Source organism: Pteropus medius, unplaced genomic scaffold, assembly GCF_902729225.1.
Source record: "Pteropus medius unplaced genomic scaffold, Ma_sr-lr_union100, whole genome shotgun sequence".
Taxonomy (NCBI): domain Eukaryota; kingdom Metazoa; phylum Chordata; class Mammalia; order Chiroptera; family Pteropodidae; genus Pteropus; species Pteropus medius.
Window position 1 is genome coordinate 4,642,656 of NW_024344378.1, and position 15,972 is coordinate 4,658,627.

Genomic DNA, 15,972 nt, shown 5'->3' on the forward strand with positions numbered 1-15,972 from the left:
ATTTCAAGCCTTCTGGGGTCTACTGGAGGTTCTCCCCTCTCCTCTTCCCATGTGTCCCCAAACACACAGGGCACACACTTTCATTTTCCTTTGTCCTTGGCCACATGTTAGTGGAAGACTGATAAGCACTGATGCATGTAAAACTTTTGATAAAATCCAAGTCATGTGTATATACGTTCATGTCAATCCCAGGAAACCTTTTCTCCTGTTCTGCCGTGTTACATATCCCTCAACATTCCTACCGCTTGGCACTCTGTGCTTCGTCTCCTTGAAAATGTTTTCCTTCTGACTCTCTTCCCCTCCTTGTCTGAAAAGCCTTCCTTGTACATCAGAATCCAGAGGGTGAAAAGCATTAAATTATTTGGGGCCTTTTACCTCCCGTTAGCAGGAAGATGAGCTTCACTTGTAGCAAAGAGAATTGGCGACCACCACAGGCAGAAGACACAGGACATTCGCTGTCTCTGTGGGCCACTCTGTCCACTCCTGTGTCTCCTTGATTGTGTCCCTAACTGAGCTTCCAGCTTGTAAGATTCCTCCCACGGACTCCCCTAGAAATTTATTTGTCATCGTACGCATAACAAGGTCTCCGGGGAGAAATCTCAGGTTGATGGGAGAAGGCACAGCACAAAGCCTGAGGACTCAGAATATTCCCACAAGTACCAGAGGGTGATGCTGGGCAACGCGATTCATACAAAACGTTCCCCGTTACCATAAGTTGAATGAGGACAAGGTAAATTTTTACTCTAAACAAAGAAACGACTCCTGTCCATCGAAGAGCAGTTTCTGTGGTCACGAACGGCCGTGATCTAGTCCATACTGTATTTAAAACACACAGAAAAGGGGCTTTGTTTTTTTTTCTGTTTTAGAAGTAATTTATACTCATGGTAGAAAGTTCAGAATGCACGGAAAAGCATAATGATGAAAATAAAAATCCGCACCCCTGCCCCCGTCCTAAACCCCCTACTGAAGGGCAGCAGAACCATTAGTGATAAGAGACCAATAATAGGTAACGGAAATTGTCACCCAAATGCCAGGCATTGTGCGCTCACCTCAGTGACCTGGGCAGCCTGGCCACGTAACTGTGCTCTCACCCTTTGCTACTGACAATGCTCGCTGATATGTGTGCGCTGGGATCTTGGAACAGTCGTAATGCTAAAGACAAAATGATAACGATGGGTGGATTTATTAGCTCTCACTCTGTGCCAGGCACCCTACGTACTTCATCGTAGTTAATCCCCACGTAACCCTTTCCGGTAGATACTAATATCATCCCCGCTTTTCAGATGAGGAAACTGGGGTGTAGAGAGGTGATACACTTGCTCTAAACCACGCTTGCACTGGGCACGGAAGCTGGGATTAAAACAGACCTTTTGATAGGGATCTCGATGAACATTGACTGCTTTCCTGAACTATCTGAGCTGGAAGGGACCTCGGCAGTCATCTTTTCCAGATTGCTGTAAAATTACAGAGAGACGACTGAGAATCAGACATACGAAGAAACTTGCCGAAGGAAATAGATCAGTGGCCATGAGCAGCACCCCGGCCTCCTGGGCTCCAGGTAGGGAAAATGTGAAGGGTGTTTCTGATGACCGGCCAGTTCAGGGGAACTGTTTATACCAGTCCCTAATCACTGGCCCCTGCTCGTCCTCTGTGACACACACGGATTGCACTCATTTTAGGAATTCACCCGGGGAAGGCGGCCTCTGGGATGCTCAACTCAAATTCTGAGACATGGAAGCGGTGTCTGGAAGCCAAAATTCCAATCCCACCTGTCACGAAACGGGCTTCTGACTCCCCCGTTCCAAAAGTGAATCCACTGCAGAGGTAGATCGAAAACAGGAGAAAAGAACCTGAAGACGACGTCCCTGGCCACGAGGAGGAAACTTTTCTTTACTGCTAAACGGATGAAAGACAATAGAAGCTTTAACCTCAGCTCAGCTGGGCGAGATCGCTTTCCTTTGCTCTCCCTTTGCCAATCGACAGAAGCTCCCTGTACGGAAGAGCAGAGAAAGGCGCGAAGGCCAAGAACCCAGGCGGCGAGGGGAGGATTTCAGGTGAAGGGGTCTCCGCAGCCAGGAGAAGAATGCCAAAGGAATCACGTGCAGGAGACAGCGGGCGGGGCGTCTCGCACGCACGTTCCGCGTCGGCAGGCTCGCGCTGGGCGGGCTCAGGCTCCTTTCTCCACCTCCTTGTTCTCCGCCTCCCACCCTTTACCTCGCACGCGTTCCTTTAACTCGGGTTTGCACTGAACGGCAGGGGAAAGGCCCACCGACGCGGCGGCGGCTCACCCAAACCCCTGCCGACAGGACGCCGGAAGCGGGGCCGGCCTCCGCCCAGGCACAGGCGTGCCAAGGAACAACGTCTCCCCGTTTCCCCTGGGCCCTGGAATCTCTAGGGTAATTGACACGGCACCTGCTCTTTTACCGTCTGTAGTGTGATTTTAATCAGACATGTTTTTGAAGGTGTTTCAAGAGCCGTTAAACTTATTTTCTTTTTAAATGTAGGGAAAAAAAATCTACCATTGCTTTAACTTTCTGTGTCAGGCTTTATTCTTAAGGGTTAGACATGTTTTGTAGATGGCAGAGACTCCGTCAGCCAAATGTTAATCGTGTTATAAGTGATGTCAATCCCATGGTTTTAACAAAGAAAAACCATCTGGGGGTTGATAAATATGCTCGGCAATAATTAAAAATAGTACTGGCTTTATAGAGCAATTTATTTGACGTATTAGGTGAAGGAAAACCTCTAATATTACAAACTTAAGCATCGCTTAAGGGAGAGCCGGAAGATTCACTGGTTTACGGTGTTTTGTCTCTTCCGGTGCTCAGGTCACTTACAAGTTTGGCACAAGGTAATACATTAAACCGTTTACGTCCCTAGGGTACTAAATGCTTCCTTTCCGTTTTGAATATTTGATGGTGGCTTTTCAAAAACCTACTACATATGTGTTTCCCTCCCTACCCCCCAAATGGCTTACCAATTTCATTATCATTCAACTAAGTAGAGTGGCTTAGAATTGCCTAAGCTTCCTGAGGAATTAAAGATAACCATCACCAATAAATATTTATTGAGCACCCTCTTCGTGGTTAAGAGACTGTGCCAGGCACTGTACAAAATTGGATTATGACTACGCAGCGACTGCCCATAGGGGCTTGCAATCTAATTACAGACAACCAGACGAGATAAACACAGATGACAAGCTCTGGCCAGGCCACCACATATTGTCTGTCTGAGAGAGAGATAAAAAAGAGAGTGCATTTTATTGGGTTAAAAAAATTATTCCCCACCTATCTAGCTTTTGTGTGTATTTTCCTGGGTTCAGGAAAAAGTAACTTTGATTTGGGTGAATGTTGACATCAATGAGGTCGTAGCCAGGAATGATAACATCGGAGGCACACTTCATAATTTTTCTTGTCCTCTCCCTCCTTTTCTTCTTATACATCTCTGGGGCTCAGGCATCAGGGCCACTGAAGGCAGGAACAAATCTGTGTCCAAGGAGAAGCCTCTTTAAAAGCGGCAAAGGTCAAGGCCTTTCATACGTTCTGAGTCACCAAGGGGGTAGAAGAGTCATAATGATGAAGGGGGGTCATCAAATATCCCTGATGTCTTACATCAATACTTCTCAAAGAACTGGTTCCTGGACCAGCATCGTCACCTTCCTAGACTGACGGGATCAAAACTTCCAATAGAACCCAACAGCCTGGGCTGTAACCAGCCCTGCAGGTGACTGAGGCACACGTCCTTGGAGAACTTCTGCTGTCTCTGCTCAAACAGTCAAAGGTTTTAGGACAACTCTGTTGCCATCTGAGTTTGTTGCTGACCAGTATAAAAACCCCAAAGCAGAGACATCCCTAGAATGATGTTTGACTGGAGTTGAAAAGATGTCTCTATAATTTCAAGTTACACGGACGTAAGACTTTGACAAGCAAGGACTGGAAGAATAAGAGAGGCCAACTGGGCATTCTGCAGGCACTTGCTGCTTGGCTGGGCCCTAGTTTGTCTTTGAAGCGTCTGAGGGGCAGAAGCCTCGATTAGTGGCTATGGTGTCTTTTTGGGTGCCATCGGGGACTTCGTAAAGTACAGTAGCCACTGCAAGTGGATTATCCACAGTGACTGACTGATGGTATTGATCCATTGCTGATGACATTATGAGTAAAAATGATCTCGAAGAGAGGAGAAGATTGCCTCCCAGTACATATGGCCAGGAATTGCAACGTTGGAGGTCTTGGCCTCGGAAAGAGAAAAAATGGCCAAGGAAGCACGGAAGATCAATCGGGAGAAATAGGAAGCACTTACTATTCCTCCAAAGAAATGGAAATGCAATGACGTGACCGACTACGTGTGGTCCTTATACGATGTACAGGGTTATGACTTGGTTATCCAAGGAAAGAGTAGAAGGAAAAGGGAAGGAAGAAAAGTTCGGGGATCAATGAGCTATTCGGGGAGCAGGTCAAGAGAGAGATGACAACTTTACATACGTTATCTGATTATATCCATGACCTCAGTTAGTCTTCCCGCACTGAGAAGTTAAGGGACCGGCTCAAGGTTCCCACGGTTTGTAATGTGGGAGCCAGGACCTGAGCCCGAGTTTGTCTGACCGCACGCCCCGCGGAGCGCTGCGAAACGTAACATTCCCTCCACGTGCGGGGCGCCCAGCGAAGAACCGTACACGCGGACGTCACCGAGCCTCAGGACGACCTGATTTCTGGCAGTGACGATCAGCGCCAGTGCAGGAAACAGGCCGAGGGAGAGGAAGTCGTTTCACTGGCAGCGGGGGTGTGTCTGAGGCAGAGCCCTGCGGGCTGCACCTTCCTCTGTGACCCGCTGGAGGAGTCACACCGCCAGGACACGGAAAAGCAACGATGGGTTTCAGCGAAGGCGAAACCACACGGACGTGAGCGAGACCGTTTGCGGTGGAAGGCGAAGGCTGTGCTCACGTTTCTTGTGGGGACAGACCTTATGGCGTCCTGATGAGTCCTCTGCAGGGTGTTCTGCTGCCTCCGGAACCGCTGAAGGGGCTTCTTCCCATGACGGACAGGCGGGTGGGGGAACCAGCACTGTCGTGAGGGCACTGAGGATGGAGAAGCCTTATGATTTAGGGTCCCAAAGGGTCCCTAGAAGGGACTCGCTTCTGACTAGGAGCGCCCTCCGAGACCTCTGCGAGGACTCAAAGTCGCTGAGCCTGCCGGGAGCTCCGATGTTTCCGCTTCTCAAATTATTTTCCAAGGGCAATTCCTTAGGAGGAGGTAAGTACTTCTGTCAATACGGGACTTGTGAGCAAATAGGGCCTTCTATTAAGACTGAAGTGAAATAAAAAAGAATAGGTGTAGCTAATTCTGATTAAATTAACAGGGCAGGCTGTTACGCGTTGGTGTTCTGGGATACTCAATGAGAACATTCAATTTTCAAATGAACATAAAAGCTTCTCCCTCCTAATGTTTTATATAATGCAGTTTAAGGAAAAGAAAAAAACTAGTTCATTTAGCCATAATGTGCCCATATATATCCTTTAACGTAATTCTGTATATATGCCACATAGCTATCCATTTATAGAATTAACTATGCAGTTTTACAGATTTAAGTATATGCAAATATAATATTCATTGACTAATATTAAACATACATCTATGTATAGCATTAATATTAAAATGGGAAGAAAAACATTGAATATTTTCAGTTTATGCTTTGTTTTCCATTGAGAAGGCACATTTTAAAGATTTGTTTGCTTTAAAATACCTCAGTAAAGTTATCTATTAACACAATGCATCGTATCCCTGATAAAGAATGATGCCATTTAAAGAAATACGGGGTCATTATGTCCTAACGACAAGAATAATTAGGAATGTCTGTCTCCAAATTTCACAAGAATAGAGAAAAAGTTGTTCAGCGGAGCCAAAGTGTGCTCTCTCCCCCACGGAGTAATTCAAGCCCAGGCTGACGCGGGACAGGGACAGGTGTAATTGGCCTCGTGTCTGCTCCGTCCGGCCTGGCAATTACCATAATAAGATCGACTCTGGAGAGGTCAGAAGCTAACGGCCAGAGTGGCCGCAGCCTTCTAAGCCTGTTGTTGGTGGGAGAACAAGGAGTCTATTCGGTCAGGAGGAAAATCTGAAAAGAGGCGGGTAATTGGCCTAGTGACAGGCGTGTCTGCCGGGGGACACCAGAAATAGGCAGCAGCACTGAAAGATGAGGTAGCGAAAATGAACTCATGTGGCATGAATGGCCTCGGCGAATTCATGATTATATCAAACGGTCTGCAGCATAGGAGGGTGGTTAACTATTTGAAAAAGCGTGTGTATCAGCAACGAATTCATTAAGAGACACAGACACGGACTCATCACCAGTGCTCTGCTTTGCACAGAGGGTCCGTGTCGTCAGGCACATCTCCACGGAAGACGGAGGGAGCACTAGGAGTCGCTATGCAGTGTCCAGGGACGGTGAGATCTCATCACAGACCGCTGCGGGATGTTCTTTAGACTCGGATCCACAAAGGGGGCTCTCTGACAGCACGGATTGCTTTAATTTTCTGAGAACAGATGCTGGTGGCACTGGGGCCTGGAGGTGACTGAACCTCCCAGTGCTTAGGATTAAAAGTTATCCCCCAACTTAAAAGTAATCATGGCAACAGGTCTCAAAAGTATAGAGACACAGATACAATTTGGGAAAGACTTTCTTATTATCCATGTGTGAGCTCGAGAGGTCCCAATCATATAAATCTGTGTTGCTGGGCACCTTGTAATAATTGAGTACTTAATAGGACTAAATATTTCAAATTAAGATAACTTGTGATTACCATTTAATGATTTGGCAAAAAGATTTTATTGTATATCATCTATTAATGACAATTTTAGCCTCAGTTTTTTCCTAATAAACTTTTTATCATACTTTTAAAAAAATGGAATTCGTCTTAAGGTTCATCTCCCTTGGACCTCAACCAAGGAGATTTAGCTCTCGTGTACAAAAACGATATCATTAGATGCACTGTTCACCACCTGAGGTGTCACCACCTGAGGTGGCCATGTGCCCTGGACAGGATGATAGAAAGAGTCCAGTGCATGGCACCTCGCTCACCAGTAATAAGAGATATTAACTAGATCAATGTAGTTAGTGGATTCAACACAATGATCAGGTTAAAGATATATTGATATGGAATGACCAAATGAGTCAAGCTATATTTATTTTGTGTGTCGATTAACTGAATGACCCAATTCACTTAGAACCCTGATGCAGCCAGGTCTTGAGTGGCACAGTAACATAAACAGAGACTACAGCTTTTCAGGGGGAAAGTACAGAATTCTTAACTCATTTCAAGTAGCTTCACCTCTCCACACCTCTTTTGTGTTTTAAAATGCTAATGACTCAAAATTTCATAAATAAATATGCTTTTTATAAATAACTAAACAAGTTTTCTATGAGTTAGCAGGACCTATTCAAATACTGCTTCTAAAAGAAAACCTTTACTTTTTGTTTTCTGAGAAGTATAGATTTGCTTTAAAACATGATTTTATAGCCCTTTTATCAGTTTTTCTGGAAGTTCATGACAAATCAAAGAAACAAACGAGGCCAAAACTACAGTGTTGTTTTATTATATCTGAAAGTAAACTTGCAGACCTTAGGACTGAAGGCTGGTGGATCTGTATTATTTTAAGCTTGGTTACAAATACAGGTAATTTAGTAAGACGGTTTGTCTCTAGTTTTTCTGTACTATACAGCCTCTGTCTTTCCCTTCTCTGTCCAAATTCAGAGGCCAAGCCCAGGTCATCTGGGGAGGACAGGTCCCAATCATATAAATCTGTGTTGCTGGGCACTGCTGAGAATGGAGCGTGAGACTGTGGTCCCGCCCTCTGGCTTTTTATTTCTTCATTTTTGGAGAGAACGTTGATTGAAGTCTTTAAAAGCATTTTAGGTTGGCGTGCTTTCAATTTCTCAGTCCAAGTGGCAATTATCTGGAGGAAAGTAGCTGACTGCATCAATTATGAGAGTTTTCATCTCGGTTTGCCGAGGCGATTTTATTAAAATGAATTAATTAACTTGACTAAAGTTAAAGGTAGAATAGCATTTTCTATTATGCTTGGTGCAAGGACTACGCCGTGCTCCTGGAGGCCAGGTGGCATCCTCGCGATGAGGCCGTAGGTCGTCCCCCGGAGGGTTCCTCGCGTCCCGATGGGATGGGTGTTCCGGTCACCGGCTTGAAGGCTTGAAGACCAGTTGAAGACAAAATCAGACTGAAAGCAGTCGCATAAATAATTTAATTACTATCACCTTCTCTCTCCCTATTGCTGTAGCTCAAACCTATCTGTGGAAATTTGCTCCATCTTTAGGTGTAGATGTGGATGGAACCCGTGATACATCTATATTGGCGAAATCTGGCCTGGACCTTCTATGGTTTCCCAAACTGCTATAATTTGTAGTCTGTTCGATGAGCTTGTTCTGCCGTTTCCATAAATTCTTCAATAGCCATGCCTATTGATGACATAGCTTTGTAGTAATTAAAAAGCAAGACTTTCTACTTAGATTTTAAATGTCTTATAATGGTTTTAGTAACTTGTCTGCCTTTCATAGTGGGGCACATATCAACATGAGCATGCATTTTTGAATGCATATAAGCGACAGAAGAATAATCGGCATGTTAGGAAACAAGGTTAGGGTTAAAAACTAGCTTTTGGGTAATCGATAAATTATTTAAGAAGAGAAGCGGGTGTCGACTGTATTTTTCTTGCCTCGCACACGTGGGCATTAAAGGGAGGCCGTTCATTTCAGCAGACTGCTGCGTGGGTTGCTATAAATTGCAGAACCTCTGTTACTAATTAACTTTAATTTCTGCAAATGAGAAAAAAATAAGATAATAATGCTGAGTTTTGAAAAAATGTGGGAAACATGAATTATTATTTGGGAGAGCAATTTATAAATGGGAAATGTATGAAATGCTTCAGATGTTTAATAGCAAAATTCAGTCTCTCTCCTGGAAAGTGAAATACAATTACTAACACGTCACCGCGGAAGCACATTTGATGTATTACTGGTGATACGGTGATTCTTCAGCAGAAGGCAGTATTTACTATGACTCTAAAGGAAGGTTTACATAGAGGCATTCTATTTCCCATATGGAGCCTTTGAAAATTCTCATCACCTGAGGGCCTACTTATCAGTGGCCTTAAGAAGACCACAAACTTATCAGAGTTTTTCTCCCAGCCTTTTCCCCAACATGGCCTGCAGACAAACATCTCGTTGCTTGATTTGATAAATTTTTTTAATTAACAGTTCAATGGGTCATGTTTTCCAGTTTCAATTTTAATAACTTTTTTGGGTTGTTATTTGTGGTTCAAAACTTTCTTTTTAAAACTCAGTTCAGTCCCTAGTCCAGGCTAGCAATTAGGAAATTTATTCACTCATTTACAAACTTCCCCAAAATAAATATCAAGTGGTGAACTGAGTGGAGACAATGTTGGGTCTTGCGGGCACATTGACAACGGGTGTAATACGGTGGCTGGAGGAGTAATCGGCGCAGCCCAGAGGGCAAATGACTGCCTGGCTCTCATGCACTGACTGAGCGACCTCGACACAGCCATTAAATCTACCGCTGGCTTCGTATGTTTGTAAATTGAGGCCGCACTAGTGCCCCACCCAGAAATGGTATCGAATAAATGAATGTTGAATACAGGTTCCTCCTATCTCTAAAATTTCCCGATTCCACGTTTATTATTGTTACAGAGACGGAATGAGTTTTGGGTTCTGGCAATCCAGTGCTGGCCAACGCTTCCTCCAACTGCAAAGTCTGGGGAAAAGAAGCGAGGAAAGAAAAATCAGGTGTTTGAGTCTAAAAAGGCAACCCGTTCTCTTTCTTTTACGACATAATCAACAAACATTTTCCTATGCTGCACTCATGAACCTCCCTCAGCTTATACAGAAATGTGGCTCCACGATCTCTGGTCGACTTTCATACTGGTTGTATCTGCAATGGAGTTCAACTACCTTAAGCAATTTATATCTGCTATTAAAATTTTGCATAAAATCTGGTAAAGACAGCAACTTTGGTTCGTTGGCTGTTACTTTTTGATTTTATTGATCTGGAATTAGCCCAAGCCCCTCCTGGTGTGTAGCACATTTGGTTCTGAATTAAAACAGGAAACAGTGAGGCAGTTTAAAATGGAAACAGTGACAAAGTGGTATTTTCCAAACATGAATAAGAGGTTGGTTTAGATTGGAGGGGATTTCCATCACCAGAAACTTTTTTCACTTCCCTAACTCCATAAGAATTGTTTTTTCCAATCTGGAACTGTGATATCCCATTGACAGGCACCGATGAAAGATGAGCTGGAGATAAGGAGATGCCTCAGGAAGGAACGAAGCCAGAAGTTCACACCCAAGGGAGAGGCACAGTGCACCTGAAGACCGTCCAGGTGCCACCGTGCTTGAAGTTCAGAGAGCTTGTGTTGTGCTTTTAAAGAAGGCCTCAACTATAGTGCACATCTGGAGCGTCGAGACTGTGCTCACTCAGTACAGGGTCTGGACTGAAAACGTCCCCACCACACGGGACCTGACGCCTGGGCCCAGCATCTGGGGGCCGACTCTGCAGTCCCGTCTTGACATCACCAGTGAAGCACTGCTCCCTGCGAACGTGCCATCAGCCAAATCGTGTTCTTTCACAGCATAAATAGTTGGCCTGCACATTCTTTACGGCACTTCTTTCTACGGTACTTTCCATTTAAGATGGAATGCAAATAAGTACTTTCTGGAAAAGATACTGTCATCGGAAAATTTCTCCCAAAGTCCTGGAATTGATCAGGTTAAAAAAATCTAAATGGTTTCGTATCTTTTTTCAAATGCATGGTTAGACGTCTTGGTAAGAAAGGAAGAGATTTATTCGAGAACCATGGCAGCTTAGCTTCTCGAAGTGTGGAATAAGTAGCCTTTGCGATATGCTATGTCTATGACATAACCGCGACCTAATAAAGATTTCAAAAATAAACAAATGTTTAACCCATTGGTAGAGTTGAGAGTCCTAGAGGAATAGTTTTATAGATTCTCTAATTCAAATACCTTGTAGTCAAGATAAACGATATACTTATTCATCAATACTTTATTTCCTTATCCCAAGGGAATAATGGGGTCGAATGGCCTATTTGCGGTATTTTGCGTGGTAACAGGGATAGGAGGTCTCTGTGGGGAAACGGGCATGCGGTTCATCTTGGTGCGTTTCACTCGCCCGCTCACTTCCCTTTTTGGGCAGCGAGGCCCACGAAAGCCGTTACGTTCACATGCAGGACGTAGAGGATGCGAGATGCGCATGTCCAGGGGGTGATCTGGATTACAGCTGGCCTTCTGATGAATGAATGAAACGAAGTCGTGTATGGAAAAACTCTGCCACTTATGCAGCTCTAAATAAATGTATGGCATTAATTATTATTATAACCTTCCCACTCGAGAAGGCAGCATGTTGCCAGTGTTGGCCCCCGAGCTGATCTTTTTCATGATAAATCTACCTAGAAAAGCCTTGACTTCTTCCTTTCGCTTGTCTTTAGTCGTGCATTGAATGTCTTTGTAGCAAATTTAATGTAACCAATAGCCCAAGTCTAGACAAGGAAAGGTACTTTAGCAGAATTAAAGAGGTAATTACTGAGCAGAGTTTTTTATTAAATTAATATCAAAATAAGTCATTCCATTTTAGATGGTATAATTCTAAGAGAATTCATCTGCCTTATACTTATGGAAGAGAAATGCCTAGATCAGACCCATTCCTGGCAACAAAGTAACACTTTCTCCAAATATGATGAGTTCTGATACTAAAGTGACACTTCTTGCTATCACTGGGTTAAACCAAGAAGCTCAACCCTGCCTCATAAGTGTCCACTTGACTCTGTTTCCACAGCTTTGGAAAGAAGATCAGCAAAATACATATTATTCAAAAGAAAAATGTACAAGATGAAAGACCTACTGCTGTTACATACGTAGCTCATGATTTCATTAACATTTAAGGACATTTACCACAAAGCAATACTATTCTTTATGTTTTAGAACGAAAAGAGTTGAAATAAATAAGATCAGTACCTGCAAATACCAACATCAAAAGATATAGAAATGTCTCATCATGAAAAGCAGATACATTTCATCTCTGCTCGCCTCTTGAATATCAAGTGGCGAATATTTACTTAGAACCTATGAATTTTAAGAAAACACCGCTGCCAAGTAATTTGGTTTAGAGAGAGGAAGAAGGAAGACATATAAAACAGAAGGTGGTAAGGGTTATAATGAACTTGCATGCCACTTTGGGGAACTCTGGGAAATTAGGGCAGGCTACTTGAGACTGTATCTATGAGGACTTCATAGGTCTCCTGGGAGAAACAATGGGAGATAATATGGGTCACCTTTTATCCGGATCACAGGGAAAAAAGGCTTGAAAATAAAAGGGCAGAAGAGTCTGGCTTAGCGTGTTCGGGTGGCTCACTGAGAGAGGCGATTCGTTCTGAGCAGAGAAACTTTTGGCTCAGGGCCGGACCAGTGGTTCGCAGCGAGCAGGGAGCAGCACTTTTGAGGGCAACACAGGATGGAACCATTCCCATGTCTGTCCACTGGTTCCCCAGGGAATCCCGTCTCAAGTTCCGGGAGGAGAACAGAGCGATATAGTCGTGAACTGAATGAGCAGCTCCTTTCTGGGAGTCGCTAAAGAGCCACATTCTCCGACTGGGGACCGTCTCAGTCAGCTCAGGCTGCTAGAGTGAAGTACCCTGGTCTGGGGGCTTGGACGGCAAATGTCATTTCTCACCGCTCTGGGGGCTGGAAGTCTGAGATCGGGGTGCCAGCCGGTTGGGCTCTGGTGAGGACTCTGGGCTGCAGACGGCCAACTTCTTTTACCCTCACACACCAGAAGGAGCGGGCCAGCTCCCTGGCCTCTGTTCCGAGGACACTAATCCCATTAACCGGGATTCCACCCTCCCGACCTCGTCACCTCCCTAAGGCCCCGCCTCCTAACACCACCACATTAGGATTAAATTTCAGCATATGGGTTCTGGGGACACACGAATGTTCAGTCCATAACAAGATGCATTATGACTTATCGATCTATCATCCTATAATCGGATATTTAGGGTGTGTAGGTAGTTTACAGCATTAATTTGTGATTTTTGATCTGCTGGTTACGGTGCGTCTGCCCCTCTGTCTCCATCTTGAGTCTCTGTGACTCTGTTTGTAGGTCCCAAAGGCAGGAGCTGCCAAACTTCCCCTGGGCTTTCAGACTGGACTGTCTCCAGGAGCACAGAATGCAAGTTTGGGAGGTGGGCGAGTGGAAGAAAACTGCCTTCCGTTTGAGCCCCGCTCCTCCCCTGCCCGCCGCCTGCCCCATTCAGAGCTGGAGTGACCTTTCTACAATGGAAAACAAACCTGACCATTCTCAGCGGCCCCGCTGAGCCCAGAAAATGTCCGGACTCGTCTGCATGGCTGGGAGCCCCTTCTGGATCTGAATTCTGCTCACGTGTTTGCGTTCATCTCTAACACGTTCGTTAAGTGTGCCCCGGTCCCCTGCCTTTGATGCCTCGGTCACAGCCTCCCTGTCTCCGCTGTGGCGGCCTCCACTGCCTGCCCCGGTCTTTCTCCGTCCTATTCTTCTTGCTCAGAGTACGTCTGCTGCTTTCCTCTCTTACTAAGTTTAGCTTAAATGTCACGTCCAGGAAGCCTCTTTCGACCCTGCGTTTGGATCAGTGGACCCTCTTGGCGAGCCCCTGAAGCGCCCGCTTTTATCCTATCAGGCACTTGTCACGTCGCACGTCCTTGTCTGTTGCCCCGTATCACTCACGAGCCCAGAAACTTCATGAGGTTTACTTAAAATGACGGCATTGACCTTCATCCTAACTCCTTAGCTACAATGGTTTTCATGCTTTTTCTTCTCTGAGAAGAAATGAAATGAGACATACTGCATTCTTAGATTATCTATGTATTATTTCATGTTTTCTACTAAGGTATGAGCATTTCTATTTTTCTGTTATGGTCCCCTCTTCGGCTTCCTCCATACGTATTTCTTTACTATAAGAAAAAAAATTTCTTCTGCCATTCTGATAGCTTCCCAGCACCACTTATTTGTGGTTTGCACATAAACTTCAAATCCTCTCTGGTTTCCTTGTAAGCTGCAAACCTGGTTTCTTTCCTTATTCCTCTTTAATGACTGTTATACTTTTCTAATGCCAGTTTGAGCAGGCTCATACAGCACATATCACGCCACAGGAACTCCTACTGTTAGGCAGAAAGTATCAATTACATTTTCTTGTCAAAAGTTATAACATACTGCATTTTAATCTAACAATTCCATTTAAGTAAAATAATCAGAGATACTGGTAAAGAGGTATATTCGAGGATATTCATTTTAGAACTATTTGAAAATGGAATAATTTGCAATTTTGACAGTAAAAAAAAGTTCACAAAAGACGGCAAACGGTGTTACGAAATATAATTTAGCCATTAAAGTCAGATTGCAGGATTATAAAATGCATGGTAAAAATGTTTACACTATTTTGCTAAGCAAACAAAGCAATGTGATTCCATCTTCATAAAGATGTAGTTGATTCTAGCGTGGATGTTGCAAAATTTTAGCAGTCATTATTTCTGAATGGAGATATTATTAATTTTTAAAAAAATTTGTCTGGAATCTCTAAGTTTTACACACTGAAAATGCATTACTTTGTATTTATAAAAAAATTAATAACATACGAAACCAATTGACTTGATTCACCAACTTCGGTTACAAATTTTTCACATTAAAATTTTTTTCTTCCTGTTAACGTTTTGAAACGCAACTTGACCCAATTAAGAAAAAGCTCATTATCTCAGCCTCTTCTCTGATCCCTGGATCTTCCAAGGCTACGACACAGGTCCAGATAGGCTGGTGCTGCTTCCAGATGTCTGGCAGAGGCGAGAAGGAACAGTTCTGGTTGGTCCACTGGGACCATTTTGAACGTTGCTTCGAGACCTCACGCCGTGTCCTCGGATGGGAGTTTCCAACTGCTGAGGTGACGCCTCGATGTTCTTGATTCTTCCCGATAATGCAGAAGCAGCTCTGGTAGTTCTAATTCTGGTGACGGTCACTATTTACAGAGCACAAGAGGGAGCCAGTGAGGCCTGTCCCCACCACTTGTCAGGACAGTGGGACAATACCAGCCCCCTGCGGACTTACATCTTGTGCGGCGCCCTGATTGACAGCCCAGATTCTCCCTCCTTCTGGGCACACTGGTGTCTTTTTCTGCAGGGGAACTTAGGGAAAGTTATCTTCAAGGTCTACCCAACCGAGTTGTGCTAGTAACTTCAAAATCTGGTCTACAGCCATGCCACCCTGAACAAGCCCGATCCCATCTGATCTCGGAAGCTAAGCAGGGTCGGGCCTGGTTAGTACTTGGATGGGAGTCCACCTACGAAGACCAGGTGCTGTAGGCGTAATAAATTAAAAAATAAGGGATCGTAAACTGACAAGGTCCTTACAATCTGTGAGGTCAACCAAAGGTTGCCTTGCCTAAAGAAATAAAATAAAATAATAACTTCAAAATCTGCAGGACCGAAATGTGTGCGTTGTTATTCTTCTCCTTCCAGAAGCCTCTTCTGCGAATCGATCCAAACCCAACTTTCCTTCCCTCTGCTCTGATTGGTCAGCATTGCCTAGTGAAGTAAAATATTCTACGACACTCTTTCTCCATGATAATGAGCATTGTTTCCTTGATATGTGCATTCGTAAGAGAAACAACTTAGATTATTCTTCAAGAAAGTTCTCCAACAAACTTTCTGCCTAAAGGAAGAAAAAGCTACCGGGTTCACTCAATTAAAAAGAAATCCTCTATATAAGAAAAATCAAGAAAAGTTTTGACGCTCAGGTTGAATTTAAAGAGTTTAGTCCAAGGCCTTACTTCTGCAGACGAGGAGTCTGAGGGCCAGAGGTAAGTCACCTGTGTCACAGAGCAAATTAGCAGAAGAATCAGTGACAGAATCTAGGCCTGC

The 15,972-nt window shown here is 44.3% G+C and overlaps 1 non-coding gene across 1 annotated transcript; it reads left to right on the forward strand.

The window, feature by feature from the left end:
- The first annotated feature begins 15,298 nt into the window (after positions 1–15,298).
- Positions 15,299–15,417, forward strand: LOC120609816 (5S ribosomal RNA). Its single transcript, XR_005654844.1, has one exon. It is a non-coding gene; the product is annotated as a 5S ribosomal RNA (ribosomal RNA).
- Positions 15,418–15,972: the final 555 nt, after the last annotated feature.